The following is a 19,075-nucleotide window of genomic DNA, read 5'->3' as shown; positions in this document are numbered from 1 at the left end:
ATAGCCTACGAATGCAAAGATGGCGTTCCTCCCCACCTCCCAGCCCAGTCCTTGAATAACTCCACTCTAAGTACAAGTTTAGCTAGCGTTCTCCTGAAGTCCCACCCATCCCATGCACAGACTCTACTGACCTCTCACTGACATCCCCTGGCATGGACATCACTTTGATGGTCAATCTATTTCTAGCAAATGCATAAGCCACATTCTGCACCACATGCGACATTCTACTTTCTCAGCAAGAATTCCACAACACACACAATTCAGAGGGCAATACCTCTGGTCGGAGTATGCCACAAAAAGCAGAAAGGGTGTCCAATCACTCCTTTTCTTACTGAGTTAAAGAAGGTACAGCAGCTTGCAAAGTAATACATTTTATTTTATATTTTGGGGAAGTATGTGGGATTACAAGATGACATACTTTTATGTGTTCTTTGTGTTGATGTAAATGCCTGCTGGAAAGCTGAGAAATAAGCTAGTCTAATGCAAGCATAGTGTTATATTTATGGCAGACATATATTCTGACGCGTGGAAGAAGTGTGCTTTGTATGTATAGTAACTCTTTGCCATTATGCATTTCCCTATTTTGCAACAGCTCACTCTGAACTACATTTGTGGGCAACACTCAAAGATGATGCATGAAATAAAACCAGCATATTTTATCTCACGATCTGTCTGAAGAAAGTACACAGAGTAGTCAAGAGACGCTGCCCAGTTATGCAGCAATACACTGAAATGTTATGAGCAACACCACATGGTCCGTAAAAGAGGCAGGGCATTGGTGTTACTGCTGTGTATGGTATCTTTACTCATACACACAGCTCTTTCCTGCTGTGTTGAAATCCTCATTCATGCAACAGACGTCACTCCCTCAGAATCACTCCTGTGAGCCTGATCTGCCAATTCTCTTCATTTGCTAAATGTGCCTTCCGTCCTATTCAACAACAAAAAGCAAAACACAGGCCCTCATCCTCAACATCTGCCCAGAGCTCTCTTTTTTGTGTCAAATCTACCCTGCAGTAAGAGTCACCCAGTCACACTACATGTTTTGCCTACCTGTATAACAATTCAATAATTTTATCATTCACATCTTCAACATGCAATTGCACCTACTCAAACAAATTCTGAATGTGGGAACAAGGAGCTCATCATTTACGTGTCAACATAATCCATGTATAGTGTCTAGGGATGCAGCTACATTGTAGAATTAATGCAGTTTGACACCAATTCAACTACCATGGTTCAATGCTATAGAATCCTGGGAGTTATAGTTTCATAAGGTTTATAGCTTCCTCTGTCAAAGAGTGCTGGAGCCTCACCAAACTACAACTCCTAGGATTCCACTTTTGGAAAATGGCATTCAAAACCTTTTGGGGAAAGCCAGGAATCACCACAGGCTTTTGGAGGCATGACCCTTTTGGAGATTAATTGGCATTCACACTATTTGGAATAATCATAACCTTTTGAAAGTAGGATCTTTCTGAGAAGAGTTAAAACCCACTTGAGTCAACCCTCTCCTTAGTGGTAAATATCCACTAGTATTCATGCAAGGCAATTAGGTTTCTCAGCTGTTAGACAGATATACCTAGATATCTCATTGAACTCTTAGGAACAAAGATATGACAATGCACCAAAACATATATAGCAGAGTTTCAAAAGTGTTATTTCAGAAGCCAAAAAAAATCTACTCTCCCTTAACAAATATCCTTTGCTTAAATCATACTAGCAAGAGACCAAAATAGGTAGTCTTCGTTAAAAGTAACATAATTGGTTTACTCACAAACTTCATGCATTCCACATATAGGTATATTGCTTATCAATCCAGTTACAGATAGGATTTGAAGTAATGTCGCTGTGCAGATAACACAGGGCATCTTTCTTACAATCTTAACAGTCCAAAGTCTAAAGCCTCTCTCCCGTCTGAGAGTCTAATAGAGAAGTGGTTCTCAACCTTTCTAATGCAGCGACCCCTTAATACAGTTCCTCAGGTTGTGGTGACCCCCAACCATAACATTATTTTCATTGCTACTTCATAACTGTAATTTTGCTACTGTTATGACTCGTAATGTAAATATTCGATATGCAGGATGTATTTTCATTCACTGGACCAAATTTGGCACAAATACCCTAGATGCCCAAATTTGAATACTGGTAGGGTTGGGGGATTGGTTTTGTCATTTGGGAGTTGTAATTGCTGGGATTTATAGTTAACCTATAATCAAAGAGCATTCTGAACTCTACCAACGATGGAACTTGGTACACAGAACTCCCATGACCAACAGAAAATACTGGAAGGATTTGGTGGGCACTGACCTTGAGTTTTGGAGTTGTGATTGACCTACATCTAGAGAGCACTGTGGACTCAAACAATGATGGATCTGAACCAAATTTGGCATGAATACTCAATATGCCCAACACTGGTGGAGTTTGGGGAGAACAGACTTGACATTTGGGAGTTCTAGTTGCTGGGATTTATAGTTCACCTACAATCAAAGAGCATTCTGGACCCCACCAATGATAGAATTTGGTCAAACTTCCCACACAAACCCCCCATGACCAACAGAAAATACTGTGATTTCTGATGGTCTTTGGTGACCCCTCTTACACTACCTCGTGACCCTCCCAGGAATCCCGACCCACAGATTGAGAAACACTGTTATAGTCTCTAAAGCATTCTGTTTCTACTACTTCTAAAAGTGGAGTCTGAGCTGAAAAGTCCCAGATATGATCACATGGTCTGCAGGCCCCCCCCCCCCCCCCCACAACATAGAGTTAGAACTGCATACCAATACACACATATACAATACAGTAAGCAATCTGAATTATATACGTAGAAAATTACTAATGGAGGCTTGAAGTAGGTTGCTATTTCCAGCATCCACAGCACTGAGCCATGGCAGTTAAAGTGGTGTCAAACTGCATTGATACAACAATGTAGATGCAACCAATGTACAGAAAGGATCCATGTAGATAACATTCCAGCCTCTGCTCTCATCACCCAGTCAAGTATAGTGACCTTTCACAACAGAATGCTGTTCTCCTTTCCTTCCTATTACTGTCTCCGAAACACTATGGAGATTTATGCCCCTCTTTGGACCCATCTACAATCTAGTTCAGGGTAGTTAAACTGCATTATATGGGTCAACAGTGACCATATAATGCAGGTTCCTGCTTCTTGGCAGGGGGTTGGACTGGATGACCCATGAGGTCTCTTCCAACTCTATGATTCTATGATTCTAGGTTCAAACTGCATTCTATGACAGTGTAGATGGGACCTCCTCCTCTGAAGAATTCTCCTTTGGGAAATCTCTGTATATGCCATATTTGCTACTACAATTGCATTGAAAAGTTACCCAAAACAATAAGCTGCAAAGAAGAAGCAACAGAAGGATGTGGAAGGAAGAACAGGGACGGATGCCAGGAACTGGACAGGATCTTTGGTTTGCCCTTTGCAGAGAGGCAGAAGGAGCCTCCATTTTCCTTAGTAGTCTGAGGGGGGTCTTGGACCAATTTCATTTCCTTCCCAGCTTTCTCCCACCCAGCGTAAATTCTTCAACACATGACATTCTCCCGCAAGGCTAAGAAAGCATGGGTCTCTCTCTCTCTCTCTCTCTCTTCCACTTCAAACTGCTTGCACATGGCTGAGGTTGTGTTAAGTCTGATAAACATTTGTGCCACTCAAGACTTTTATAGGTTTCTAGGCTCTCGCGATTTGGCCAAAAGTAACACACTCCAGAGTTCCAGCATGTCATCAAGGCAGAGGAATCAGCTCCCACTTCTGTTAAAACCCAAACAGTGCTTTAAACAGAATGAAAATCCATGAACCTACAAGCGAGACTATTTTTTAGGATTGGCAATCCTATTTTTCAAGAGAAAGGGGAGTCCATGCCCTCTCTCTTCTTTCCTTTTGAGCCCAGTGAGGCTACACTCCCAAAACCAACAGCGGTGCACAAGCAGCCCCCAGCTATTTGCCCAATGATAAATGGCGTCACTCTCTAAATAAATGGTGTTTGTTCTCTTCAATCCAGAAGACAATCCCTCCCTTTCGCCACAAAATAAAAAAGACTCCAGCCACTTGGGGGAAAAAACAAACAGCTCTGGATGTCTGGGAGAGACTCTGCAAAACCACAAGCTCTGGACACAACAACGACAAAAGATTCATGGTCTCCTTCTTCCTGGCATCTATTTTTTTTTTTGTTTTGTTGTTGTTTTAAACCTATGTACAATTAGAGAGGCGGGCTGAAAAAACCCGAATTCCTCCTCCCACTTCATTCTGAGTCTTAATCGCCTTGTAAATCTGGCAAAAAGGCACAACAGAAATGGGACAAGAAGCCAACAGGTGGCGGGGGAGAGAGAGAGAGAGACAGAGAGAGAGGGAAAGAGAGAATAGAACCCAAATCTGAAAGCTTTGTGTCCATTTAGGCTTGAGCTCTGCCACCTTCGCCTCTCCATCGGAGAGACAGAAAGGGCGCTTTCTTCAACATGATCACATTGCTCATTTTCGACCAAGAAGGAAAAGAAGACTTTTAATAAGGAAGAAAGAAAACAGTGCAGATATGTCACAATGACAGCATGAAAGAGAGAGAGACCAGAGTTATTGTTGATGGGATGGATGTTTTGTCTTAGTTTTTCCTTAGGGCAGTGGTTCTTAAACTGTGGGCTGTGGACCACCAGTGGGCCGTGAGGACGGAAATCTGGTCTGTGAGCCTCCTTCCTCTTTATTTATTTATTTAATTTCCTCTCCTTTTGCGCTAACTGCCACTCCTTCCCTGTCGCTGACTTACAGCATAGGTTCTGTATCAGAAACTAAAGCTGATGTGGTCTATCAGATGTAATTTTCTGAATAAGCAGCCCAAACTGAATCTAAAGTTGACAAAAAATGGATTTGTAACCCTTTTGGTACAAATGTTGGAGATAGGTCCCTGGTCAAAGTGGTCCCTAGTCAAGGGGGGTCCATGGTCAAAGGAGTCTATGGTCAAGTGGTCGCTGGTGAAAGGGGTCCCTGGCACCTTGGTGTCTTCATTTTTAGGCCTGTTCCTGGGATTATTTGGGGTGCTGGTTCAGAAAATTGCACTGGATAGACTATATCAACTCTAGATTATTAAATACAGTTTTTATGTGGGTGAGCAGATTGCGACTACAGGATGGCATATGTTTTGTAACAGAAACAAGAGCTGATGTGGTCTATCAAATGCAATTTTCTGAATAAGCACCCCAAACAGAACCTAAAGTTAACCAAAAACTGATTCGTAACCCTTTTGGTACAAATGTTGGACAGTGGTCCCTGGTCAACGTAGTCCCTGGTCAAGGGGGTCCATGGTCAATGGGGTCCCTGTTCAAAGGGTCACTGGCAACTTGGTGTCTTCATTTTTAGGCCTGTTCCTGGGGTTATTTGGGGTGCTGGTTCAGAAAATTGCACTAGATAGACCATTTGAGCTATAGATTATTAAATATTATTTTCTGTGGACGAGCAGATGGCAGTTACTGGGATGGCACATGTTCTGTATCAGAAACTAGAGCTGATGTGACCTATCCAATTTTCTGAATCAGCACCACAAAAAGAACCTAAAGTTAACCAAAAACTGATTCGTAACCCTTTTGGCACAAATGTTGGAGTGGTCCCTGGTCAAAATGGTCCTTGGTCAAAGTGGTGCCTGGTCCAAACAAGGTTGGGAACCACTGCCTCAGGGAAACTAAGGCACACAGAAGATGTAGAAAAGTTTGAGCTTTCTTGGGGCTGCCTTGCTCCCCTCCCTCCCTCCTTCTGCCCCAGAGCAAAAGGCAAAACCTCTCCACAACGCAAGCAGCAGCCAAACTGGGGTAGGTCTGGAGTCAAAGAAGCCACACTGGCCTTGGGGTCGAGCAGAGAGGCTGGGGCTCCTCGCCAGGCTTCCAGCTTTGGGCTTCCGCAGCAACAACAACAACCACCCTTGTGCTCTGGCTTTCTCCCTCCAAAGCTGTGAATGAAGAGCCCTGGGCTGGGAGAAAGGGAGAGGGCAAAGCTTTGGGAGACCCCCCCCCCCTTCCTCTTTCAAAGGGCTTAGCTGCCACCCTTTCTTTCTCTCTCCTCTCTCTCTTTTGAGGCGGAGTGGGGACCCCCAAAGAGCTGCGCCAACCTTTCCCCCCTCTCTCTGCAAGCCTCCTCCAGGCATTCCTAGGCAAGCGGGGAAAGAGAAGGAGTGAATGGGAAAGGGAGGGAGGGAAGAAGAGTGAAAGAGAAAGAGGGAGCACGCATTCCTGGGCTCTCTGGAAGGAAGGGAGGGAGAGAGGGAGGCAGCTCCAGAGAAAGCAGCGTCTTTCTTTCTAGACCCCCAAAGCAAACCCAGCAACACTCCCCCCCCCCTTGGAAGCAGCTTGTGTTGCTTTGCTCGCTGCTTGTGGTGTGGCTTGCCACTGAAAGCGGAAAAAACAAATTGCCGCCTCTCGCTTACCTTAGTCCTCTCTCTTTCCCTCTCTCACATTCTTTGCGCTTTCTCCCTCTCTCTCTTTTTTTCTAAAATGTGTGTTATGTATGGGGAGAATTTCTGGAGAACTGTTCCACCAAGGCGAAGGGGTGGTGTGTTTTTGGTGGGGGGAAAGAGAGAGAGAGAGGGAAGGGGGGGCAAGGCACACACTCCACGCTCCTCGCCCAGGGGCACGCTCCCTTTCCCTCTGCCAGCCTCTCTCCCTCTCTCTGTCTCTCTCTCTCTCTCATATTCTGTGTCTCTGCTGGTGCCACAGACGGGAGGGCGACATCCTCAAGACTTCAGGGGACCCCGGAGGGGCCTATTGTCTGCTGGGTCTGGCCTCCCCCTCTCCCAGCCGGGAGACTTGGTACGGCCCAGGCATTCATGCCAAGTAGCTTTCACACATGGAAGCTTGTCTCAAGCAATTGCTGACAAGCCACAAACAAGACATTCTCCCTCCCCGGTCCCTCCTCCTCCCTCCCTCCCTCTCCCCCTCCTCCTCCTTTCTTCAGCAATGCAAACTCAAACTCCGGTGACAGGCAAGCAGGATTGGCCTGCCCTCTCCCTCCCTCCCTCTCTTCTCCCTTCCCTCCTTCCTTCCCTCTCTCTCTCTTTATCCCCCCCCTCCTCCTTTTCTCTGAGCTCAGTTCACTGCTATACTGGTGGAGTTAAGAGACAAGAGGGGGGGGGGGGAAGCCCAGGCTGAGTTGGGGGCAGGGAAAGAGAGAGAGAGAAAGAGCTGTCTGCTGTGTCCCAGTAAAATGGCAGAGAGAAGCTGAGTGTGCAGGCAAGGCTGCAAAAGGATGGCTTTCTTCAGAGGCTGGGGCAGGGAGGGAGGGAGGAATGAGCAACTGAGAAAGAAGGGATCAAACTCTTTCACATTCTATCTTGGCCATGGAGGCAACATGCCTTTTGGCTGCAATTCCATATCTATATCTCTGTGGATTGTTTTGAATGTCTATGTGCTTTACCCCAACTGTGATTTCATATATATCTCTATCTATAGATCTATATGTATCATTTTGGAGGTCTATGTGTTTTGCCCCGGCTGCAATTTCATATATATCTATATATGTATTGTTTTGAATGTCTGTGCTTTGCCCCAGCTGCAAATTTATATATATCTATATGTATTGTTTTGAATGTGCTTTGCCCCGGCTGTGATTTCATATATATCTATAGTATATGTATTGTTTGAATGTCCGTGCTTTGCCCCAGCTGCAATTTCATATATATCTATATACCTATATGCATTGTTTTGAATGTCTGTGTTTTGCCCCAGCTGTGATTTCATCTATATTTCTATATATCTATATGTATTGTTTTGAATGTCTACATGCTTTGCCACTTGCTAAGTCATAAGGTATTCTGCATAACCCAACCTAAGGCTTGATGTTGCCACGGCATTCTTCCTCGGCTTCTCTGGTCCCCTGGCAGCGTACAAAGTGTTCCACTGCGGTTCTTAGCTCATCTCGGCTTGTCCTCACAACAACCTGTGAGATGTGGGTGAAGTGTTGAGCAAGAACGGCTTGCGCAAGGCAGGCCAAGGAACTCAAGGGATGGAGAGGGATCTGCTCCAGAAGATCGGCAGGCGTTGTTGCTGCCAATTGGGCTGCCCGTTGTGCAACTCTTAGCCTACTACTGAATGCTTGATGTGCAACATGCCAAGGGAAGAGGTCACTCAAGGTCATGGTGGAACACTAGACTCAGAACCAGAGCTAAAGTTGGAGGCTTTGTATTACCTCTCTTATTACTCATCACTCCTCAAGAAGTGGAAAGAGAAAAAAACCTGAGGAGGAACTGGTGGACAAGCCCAAACCATGTGTAAGCCAATCACTGTAGCACAGTGGTTCCCAACTTGTGGTCTGTGAACCACCATTGGCCCACAAGAACTAAAATATGGTCCACGGCCTCACTGTTACTACGCTGTTTCAGCAAAAGCGACTGGTCTCACAAAACCCTCTCATAGTGCCGAGGCTTATTAAATACCGTTTTCTGTGGACGAACAGATGGCACTTACCGGGATGGCATGTGTTCTGTATCAGAAACTAGAGCTGATGTGGTCTATCCAATACAGTTTTCTGAATCAGCACCCCAAATAACCAAATCAAATCAAAAGTTGACCAAAAACTGATTTGTAACCCTTTTGGTACTAATGTTGGAGAATGGTCCCTGGTCAAAGTGGTCCGTGGTCCAAAAAGGTTGGGAACCACTGTTCTGGTAGATGTCATACAACAACATCTGGATGGCCATGTGATTCTCCTCTCTGAACTAGGAATCTAGTTCAGAGATCTAGTAATGTACTAGATCCATGAGAACCAAGGTTCAAATGTCACTCACACTCACTCTGTACTAAGCAGGATGCAGTGCATGCCATTTAATATGGTAGACCTGTACAGTTGGCCCTCCACATTCACTGGGGCTAAGGGCACAGGACCTCCATGAAAGTGAAAAACCATAAATTGCAATTTTTATACTCGAGAAGACACCTCTTCAGCAATCTCTAGGTCTTATAGCATAACTTTATAGTCAACTTCTGCTGGTATCTGAACATAGAATCGCATTAGAGGTTCTAGAGCAGTGATTCCCAACCTGTGGTCTGTAGACCACCAGTGGTCTGCAAGAACGAAAATAAGGTCTGCGGCCTCACCATTACGACACTGTTGCCTCCAAACCATGCAGCAATGAGAGCGATTGGTCTTGCAAAACCCTCTTATAGTGCCACGGCAACGGGGATGTTGGGAGGGGAGAGGCTGAGTACCCACAAAAGATTACTACTACCACATCAGCTCTAGATTATTAAATATGGTTTTCTGTGGGCCAAGCAGATGGCGACTATTGGATGGCATATGTTCTGTATCAGAAACTAGAGCTGATGTGGTCTATCCAATGCAATTTTCTGAATCAGCGCCCCAAATAACCAAACCAAATCTAAAGTTGACCTAAAACCGCATTGTAACCCTTTTGATACTAATGTTGGGGAGTGGTCCCTGGTCAAAACAAGATTGGGAACCCCTGTTCCAGAGATTCCAAGAGAGGTTTTTTCATTCGTAATCTCTAGGTCATCTAGTATAACCAGAGGAAGTTGACCATGGAGTCACATTGGAAGACCTGGAGATTTCTAGAAATAATGTTTTTAATCAAAACAGCGAATTATGCAATCTGCAAAGTCAAAAACCACAAATGTGGAGGGACTATAATTTCTTTTTTGAGTGCCAGGGACCAACTTGATATTTGTGCCTGTTGGCTACACTTGTGTCTTTCTTTCTTTCCTGGACACTTGCCAGGCACCGACAGCCAATGACTCAGGGACTGGCCCTGATCCAGGGACCACCACTTTGAGTCTTGATGCTGTAATAGACCATATAACATCATATGTCTAACAATTCATGGTAGTGTAATAGAGAAGTTGGAAACTATGCAATAACGGTTACTGTACGTGCCTTTAAATTATGAGAAACTTATCCGAGGGTTTCTTAGCAAGAATTGTTTAGAGTGGGACTGGCATTGACTTCCCCTAAGCCTGAGACAATGTGACTTTCTCAGGGTCACCCAGTGGGTTTCTGTGTCTGTGGAGAGAGATTCAAACTCTTTGTCTTCCAGAATCTTAGTCCAATGCTCAACTTGCTGCACCACGCTGGCTCTGTACAATAGTAACACAACACAGACACACTATACAATGGAAGTACATATACGTACAAGCTGCATCCTCTCAGTAACCCACCTCCTGTGAAGTCTTCATAAGGTGCTAGTCTGCTTGAATCTTTTAGTGCATTTTTAGAGATAAATCTTTTCAAATCCTGGCAGAGAAGAAGTTCTCCTTACTCCTGCACTTTATAACCTGCTCTGATTGTTGCTTCGCCAGAACAAAGCTTCTTACTGCTAACACAAGTACACTAGCCAGGAAAGCAAAGTGGCATCCAAAGATGCAGATTGGTACCAATACTTCCATTGTACTTCGAGCATATAAAGATCTACTGTTATGCTGTTCTTCAGTTTTCAACTACAGGTATTTTCCTTTTCAGTATATTATATTGTCCGTCCTGTGCTTGTGTATGTATGACGTTACATACATGATTGATATTAACACTATTGTTGTCCCTTGACCTACCCTACCTTACAGAGTTGTGATAATAAAAGTAGGGAAGAACCGCATATCCTGCTCGAAGGTCCTTTAAAAAAGCATAATGGGATTAATAAAGTACATAGGGAGGAAGTATGGTGGTTTGAATGTTGGGTAGGGACTCTAGGGCAGTGGTTCTCAATCTGTGGGTCCCCAGATGTTTTGGCTTGCAACTCCCAGAAATCCCAGCCAGTTTACCAGCTGTTAGGTTTCCTGGGAGTGAAAGGCCAAAACACCTGGGGATCCACAGGTTTAGAACCACTGCTCTAGAGGGAAAAAAATTGAATATCAACTTGGTTACTACATGACCCTGGGCAAATCACATTCTCTCTCCATCACAGAGGAAGCCAATGGCCACCACCATCACCCTGAAAAAACCTTGGCAGGAAACCAAGGTTTTTGTTGGAAATGTCTTGGAGGCACAAAACAACAACAATTAGGAGAATTATAGATTTAACTTCCAATATTAAGCTTCTGTCATTGATCCCCATGGAATTTGAATTAATAATAGGAATCATAAGGCATGGGCCATGGACAAAGAATACTGTTATAAATGGTGAGATCAGTGTTTAATCTGCACAGTATCAAGTAAGCTAACCAAATGAAGGATTGTTTTTGTATTGTTGAAGGCTTTCATGGCCGGAATCACTGGGTTGCCACAAGTTTTACAGGCTGGATGTCTATGTTTCAGAAGCATTCTCTCCTGACGTTTCACTCACATATATGGCAGGCATCCTCAGAGGTTGTGAGGTCTGTTGGAAACTAGGCAAGTGGGCAGGGGCGGCTCAACCCATTACGCAAAGTAAGCATTTGCAGTATAGTTTATTTTGCCCAGGGGTGCTCTTGAGGCGCTTTTGGGGGTTGTAGTTACTGGGAAGTATAGTTCACCTATAATCAAAGAGCATTCTGAACTCTGCCAATGATGGAATTGAACCAAATATGGCACACAGAACTCCCACGATGAACAGAAAATATATATCAGTGATTGGTGGTGGGGGGGGGGGGGGCAAAATACTGTTTGCTTACCGTTGAAAATTACCTAGGGCTGCCTCTGCAAGTGGGATTTATATTTCTTTGTATGTGTTCTAGTAGACTAGGTAAAGGTAAAGGTTTTCCCCTGGCATTAAATCCATTCATGAGCTCACCCCATGGAGGCCCTGGTGTCACAGTGGGTTAAACCACTGAGCTGCTGAACTTGCTGACCAAAAGGTCACTGGTTCGAATCCGTGGGTCGGGATGCGCTCCTGCTGTTAGCCCCAGCTTTTGCCAACATACCAGTTCGAAAACATGCAAATGTGAATAGACCAATAGGTACCACTCCAGCGGGAAGGTAATGGTGCTCCATTCAGTCATGCCAGCCACATGACCTTGGAGGTGTCTATGGACAACGCTGGCTCTTTGGCTTGGAAATGAAGATGAGCACCAACCCCCAGAGTCAGACACAACTGGACTTAATGGCAGGGGAAAGCCTTTTCCTTTACCTGCTCTACTGCAACACAGAGACACAATAATTTACTTTCTTCCTATATTTCCATCATGATATCCATCCGCCCTGGGGGCATTATTGGTATATCTACACTGAGTACTTCAGTCTGTGTGACCTCAGTTCAGTTCCACAATGACTAAAAACCACTTGGGGGTGATCCAGCTTAATCCAGGAGAAGGCAGTCTTAATGCCATTGAGCCAAGATTCAGGATCTTCCCCAGGTTAGGAGTTGGCAAGACAGCTGGGCCAATTCCTAACTGGAACCAGCTGCAGCTGTTTTGACAGTCATCCTGCAGTCCCTGAGATCAGGCAGCCTGGAGACATGGAATGGCAGTCCCCTCCCATTTGTTCCCTATGTGTCTTGGCTATTGCCAGACGCTACACCCCCATCTACCTTTTCATGAGAAATCTGACTGCCATCAGCCAGACCATGGCCTTACTAAGGAGGATGGGTGGGGGGAGAGGGGAGCCTTTCCCTCTCCCAGGCGCCATAGGAAGCAGAGGCCTGATTGACAGCTGCCAGGGCACCCAAACAGGAAGGTAGCTGGGGGTGTCATGGCTGTTAAAAGCCACAGCAAGTGAGGGGGTGTCATTTAGGTTGGCTGCCCAGTGGTGCCAAACCATTTTAAATGTGGCTGAGGGTGTCCCTACTGGGCCGCCAAGCATGTTTGAGTCAGTGTCCAGGATCATTGCTTTTGCAGTCTGTGCAGAACCCCCTTATGGCTGTGATTGCTGAATACACAGCTCTACCACTATATGTTGTTGAAGGCTTTCATGGCCAGAATCACTGGATTGCTGGGAGTTTATTAGGCTGTATGGCTATGTTCCAGAAGCATTCTCTCCTGACATTTCACCCATATCTATGGCAGGCATCCTCAGAGGTTGTGAGGTATACTGAAAACTAAGCAAGGGAGGTTTATATATCTGTGGAAGGTCCAGGGTGGGAGAAAGAACTCTTATCTGTTGGAGGCAAGTGTGAATGTTGCAATGAATCACCTTGATTAGTATTGCAAAGCCTTGCAGCTTCAAGGCCTGGCTGATTCCTGCCTAGGGGAATCCTTTGTTGGGAGGTGTTAGCTGTTCATATTATTTGAGAACACAGAAATGGTGGACCACTCTCACAACCACCATGTCAGGCTACGCAGAGAAGCCATTGAAATCCACAAGCATATGGACAATTTCAACAGAAAGGAGGAAACCATGAAAATGAACAAAATCTAGCTACCAGCTAACACCTCTTAACAAAGGGAAGGAATCAGCCAGGTCTTGAAGCTGCAAGGCTTTGCAATACTAAGCAAGGTGATTAATATTGTTTTTACGATGTTAATTGATTTTAATGTTTTTATTTTTATTTGTTGTTTTATTTGTTGTTATTGATTGTTTTTACTCTGTCTTTTATTTGTAATTTGTAATTCTTGGGCTTGTCCCTCTGTAAGCCCCCTGAGTCCCTTCAGGGAGATGGTGGCGAGGTATAAGCATAAAGTTGTTGTTGTTGTTATTATTATTATTATTATTGCAACATTCCCACTTGCCTCCAACACACAAGAGTCCTTTCTCCTATCCTAGACCTTCCACAGATATATAACTCTCCCGTGCTTAGTTTCCAATATACCTCACAACCTCTAAGGATGTCTGCCATAGATGTGGGCAAAGCATCAGGAGACAATGTTTCTGGTACATGGCCTTATAGCGCAGAAAACTCATCTACCACTATATCTAGGTGTTGAATATGTTCAGACTTTAAAAGAACAATCCAACATTCAAGGGTTAAAATTTGATTATATTTGTTTGGAGTTTTGTAGAGACAATAGCATTTTGATCCACGGCTGGTGCTAATTTATTACCCATGCTAATTGACTGGTCTTATTACCATTCATTGCTCCTGCAAATAGTGGTTTTCTGCATATATTTAACGCTATAACTGCATTATACTTTTTCTTGTTGTTGTGGGCCTTCAAATGCTTTTTGTGTTTCATTACAATTTTACACTATTTTTTTGTAGTTTCCATACTCCATTAAGAATTTCCCCTACCTGCTGAGAAAAACACTCCTAAGAACTGTGAAAGAATAGATTCACACCCATAAAGCCGAATTTGTAAGACTTTCAAGCTGGTTATTAATTCAAGGATTAAGAACTTTTGGAACGAAAGGTGGGTTGCCAATTGGAATCAGGCCGAAGTGAGATCAACATCCTGAGGAAACAGGGAGCATGGAATGCAGTTGCTCTCCTGCTGGTATCTTGCACAACTGTGACCAAGTTGCGTTAGTAATTTCCCTGTGCTAAACATTGGGGGAATGTAAAGTCCTAGGCGTATATAAGAAGGATATAGACAAGTTGGAGCAGGTTCAGAGAAGAGCAAGAAGGATAAGAAGAAGCATGGAGAACAAAATACATGAGGGAAGGTTGGAGGAACTGGACATGTTCAGCCTGGTGAAAAGAAGACCAAGGAACATGATTATGCTATATCAATATCTCAAGCACTGTCACAAGGAGGAAGGGACAGGTTTGTTCTCTGCTGCCCTACGGGTAGGGTTTTTCCATTGGTTATAGGGTGAACATTAAGTTGAGCATTAGAAAGAACTTCTTGATAATAAGTACAGTTCAGCAGTGGAACCAATTGCCTAGCGAAACAGTGAGATTTCCTTCTCTGGATGTCTTCAGAAAGAGACTGAGCAGCTACCTACTGAGCCGGCTTTAGCACAGCAGGTTAATCACCAGCTGCAGCTACAGTATATCTTGCCAACCAGAAGGTTGACAGTTCGAAGCCGGGTCAGGGTGAGCTCCTACCTTCAGCCCAGCTCCCTGCCTACCTGATGGATCGAAAACAGCAATGTGAGTAGATGAATAGGAACCTCATTAAGCGGGCAGATATTGTAGGAATGGCATTTCAGAGGAAAGTTTATGAACAAAGAAAGCTCTTCGGCAAGGAGATGCAGCGACAACCCCCCCTCCCCCCCCCCCCCCCCCGCCCGTGGCCAGAACTGATCACAGCCTTCAAAAATGCCGAATGATGAGAAAAAGCCTATATTTACCTCTATCTGTTGTCTGTCTTGTTGTCGTATAATTGGCATTAAATGTTTGTCATATACGAGGGGCATTCATTAAAGATTTCCCCTGACCCTCTTCTATTTATCACAGAATGCTGAAACTGCAGATGTATAATGATATAATCTCTATGGATTACATGCCAATTTACAACTCACAACTGGTAACAGTCTTGATTGTACAGGTGCTGTGAGGTTTGATAATAGACCCAGTGGAATACTGACCAGTCATCAAGTTCCTTTACTTAAAAGGCTGCACACCAAAGGAGACGTTCAATGAGATGAAAGAGGTTTATGGTGATGATTCTCCATCATATTATGTAGTCAAGAACTGGCACCGTCAATCCAAATGTGATCGGACTTCGGTGCAAACAGCTCCAATTCCAGAGTGACCCCACTCTGCTATTGATGAACACACCATCTAGCAAGTGGAGGTCACTATTTTGGAAAATTGCTGCATAACCATTCTCCCCCTAGCCCAAATGTCAAGATTAGTGTGAGGTCTGTGGGGGGAAAAATCATCCAAGACCATCTTCACATGCATAAGATATCTGCTCGCTGGGTCCCCCGGCTGCTCACACCTTTCCAGAAGCAGGAATGAGTCAAATGTTCTCAGGATCTATTGACAATGTGGCATGGAAACCAGGAGGACTTTTTCAACAGACTGATCACACAGGATGAAAGCTGGGTCCATCACTATGATCCCAAGACTGAAGTCCAATTGATGCAATGGAAGCATCATGATTCACTGCCTCCAAAGAAGACATGTGCCCAACTCTTGGCATGCAAGTCATGCTCACAGTATTTTGGGACCAGCACAGAGTAGTGTTGATGGATTTCCTAGCAAAGGGTACCATGATCACTGAAGCATACTATGCTTCACTGCTGTGGAAATTGTGGGAGGCCATCAAAACCAAGAGACATGGCATGCTCACCAAAGGTGTCCGCCTTCTACAAGACAATGCACCAGTTCACAACTCACATGTTGCCCAAATGTAAGAATGCTCCCGTGGCTTTAAAATTCTACCACATCCCCCTTATTCACCCGACCTTGCACCATCGGACTTCCACCTCTTTCCAACAATGAAGTTATTTTTGAAGGGCAAGCATTTTTCAGATGATGAGACTCTGATTTCCAAAAGTCACCATGTGGCTTTTGGAGCAACCTGTCAACTTCTACAAGCAAGATGTTTACAGTTGCTTAAAAAGATGGGAGAACTGTGTGTCCCTAGGTGGCACCTGTGTAGAGAAGGAGTAATAACTGTGCCAAGTTTCATTGCTCTCAGTCCACAGGAAGTGGGTCAAGGGAAATCTTTAATGAATGCCCTTCATATGTCTTCTATGATCTGCCCTGAGTCCCCTTCGGGGTAAGAAGGGCAGAATATAAGTCCTGTAAATAAATAAATAAATAAATAAATAAATAAATAAATAAAGGGCATGCTTTAGCTGGAAATCTTACACTGACTAGGGGGCTGGATTTTAAAACAAAAGTAAGGAAGAAGGAACAAAAATCTTATTTATTCAACTCTGGAAAGCTATACATTTTTAATCCATTTTAAATCTTTCAAATATTTATCTGCAATAATACAATTGAAAATGATGGGGGCTCTGTAACTAAATGTTAATTTGACTTAAAATTGACCCTAATCAAGTTGTAAAAGTCTTGATAAGTCAATCATATTTTTTTCCCTTTTTCTGCTGTTTTCTTCATAAAATACTTCCTGGGTGAAAACTCAGAGTAGTATCTTCGGCTAGAAGCAAATGTATTGCTTATCTTTAAAAAAAAAAAAAGTGCTACCAGATCATAGATAATAGCAGACTGAAAGAAATATTACAAAATTTGCATTACTCAGTTTTGGCAAGTTTTGGCAACTTGCCTCGGTGAAAAAGTTGACACAGCAAATATAAATGACAAAAAAAAAAAAAACCCAAACCAGACTCCTGGCATTCTTTAATATAATGTGCTAGCAAAAAAATATTCCTTTTTATAATTCAGATAATAATTTATGGAAATAAACCCTGTGGTTGAATGTATCTTAGATTATAATGGTTGATCATTTGCTTTCATTATCATGCAATTACTATATGTATGTGAATATGTGGTTCTTTTTCCTATTATGTACAGTTTAATGGTATTCCCTGTAGTCACCTACGGATGTGAGAGCTGGACCTTAGGGAAGGCTGAGCGAAGGAAGATAGATGCTTTTGAACTGTGGTGTTGGAGGAAAGTTCTGAGAGTGCCTTGGACTGTGAGAAGATCCAACCAGTCCATCCTCCAGGAAATAAAGCCCGGCTACTCACTGGAGGGAAGGATACTAGAGACAAAGTTGAAGTACTTTGGCCACATCATGAGGAGACAATAAAGCCTAGAGAAGACAATTATGCTGGGGAAAGTGGAAGGCAAAAGGAGGAGGGGCTGACCAAGGGCAAGATGGATGGATGGCATCCTTGAAGTGACTGGACTGACCTTGAAGGAGCTAGGGGTGGTGACGGCTGACAGGGAGCTCTGGCATGGGCTGGTCCATGAGGTCACGAAGAATTGGAGACGACTGAACGAATGAACAACAACAACAGTTTAATCGATTTTCAGTGGTTTTAAAAATTAATGTTATTGATAAATAATAATAGTAGTAGTAACAACAACACCACTTTATTTATATTCCACCCTTCTCCCCAAGGGGACTCAGAGCAGATTACAGGATATAAACAGAAACAGGCAAGCATTCAATCCTTGTTACAGCGACATACGATAATACACAAATACATATACCAAGGCAAAGGCTTCTCCTTTCATTTACAGCTCAGGATGTGGTGCTCATCTTTGGCTCTGGGGAAGTGCTTATTTCCATTTCCAAGCAGAGAATCCTGTGTTGTCCTTAGTCATGTGGCCGGCATGACTGCATGGAGCGTCTTTTTGCCTTTTCCTGCCAAGGCGGTATTTGCATGTTTCTACTCACATTTGCATGTTTTCAAACTGCTAGATTGATGGGAGCTAGGGCTAACTGTGGGAGCTCACTCCAACCTGCAGATTCAAACTGCCAAACTTCAGGTCAGTAGTTTAGCAGCACAAGGATTTAACCCATTGCACCACCTACGGCCCCTATAAATGGACTTCTGTAAAATTTCAATATGTGTACACATAGACATAAAATCATAGAATAATAGGAAGAGACCCCATGGGCCATCGAGTCTAACCCCATGCCATGCAAGAAAAGCACAATCAAAGCACGTCCAAAAGATGGCCATCTAGGCTCTGTTCAAAAGCCTCCACGGAAGGAGTTTCCACCATACTCCAAGGCAGAAAGTACCTCTGCTGAACAGCTCTTACAGTCAGGAAGTTCTTCCTAATGTTCAGGTGGAATCTCCTCTCCTGTAATTTGAACCCATTGCTCCGAGACCTAATTTCCACGACAGCAGAAAACAAGTCTGTTCCCTCTTCCTCATGACATCCTTACATCATATTTAAATGAGCTAGGAAGACAAGGAAGTAATTTATGGAGGAGGGGATTCCTAGTATCCTTCAGCCAGGAGCTGTAATCTGAAAAAAATCAATTTAATAATTCGGCAAAAGTATGATAGTTGGGACCCTACAAACCCTACGCTAGTTGCGCAACATATGAACCCTACACTAGTTGCGCAACATGCATCAGAATTAATGAAGAGAAGTCTGCTTGGACTGTTCCCAGTTGCTAAGGCAGCTTTCTTCGAAGGGCGGAAAGTGTGCTAGTGGCCAGGGAAGGTTTTTACAAGGCCCTAGTGCGAACAGATTTCCCCTCTTCTGCAGGAACTGGATTTCCCCTCTTCTGCTGCTTCCCCCCGCCGGCTTTCTAACAGTGGAGGGACCGGGACTCCAGGAGGGTTGGACGTGTGAGCCGTAGACCTCCTCCTCCCTCCCTCCCTCGCAGCTGCAGCTCGCACTCACAGAGCTGTCTCACGCACATCTCCCTTCATGAATTCTGAAGGGTCCCAGCTATCAGA

The 19,075-nt window shown here is 44.0% G+C and overlaps 1 protein-coding gene across 4 annotated transcripts in view; it reads right to left on the bottom strand.

Moving 5' to 3' along the window:
- The window catches only part of LOC132771951 (uncharacterized), a 164,920-nt gene extending 158,350 nt beyond the window's left edge, over positions 1 to 6,570 (bottom strand). For all 4 annotated transcript variants that reach the window (XM_067466670.1, XM_067466673.1, XM_067466672.1 and 1 more), the window contains exon 1: positions 6,429 to 6,570. The gene's annotated coding sequence lies outside the window, so the exon portion shown is untranslated. The remainder of the gene's footprint in view (positions 1 to 6,428) is intronic.
- Positions 6,571 to 19,075: the final 12,505 nt, after the last annotated feature.

The sequence above is a fragment of the Anolis sagrei genome, chromosome 3, assembly GCF_037176765.1.
Source record: "Anolis sagrei isolate rAnoSag1 chromosome 3, rAnoSag1.mat, whole genome shotgun sequence".
NCBI classification, from domain to species: domain Eukaryota; kingdom Metazoa; phylum Chordata; class Lepidosauria; order Squamata; family Dactyloidae; genus Anolis; species Anolis sagrei.
This window is presented reverse-complemented; position numbering and strand designations above follow the sequence as displayed.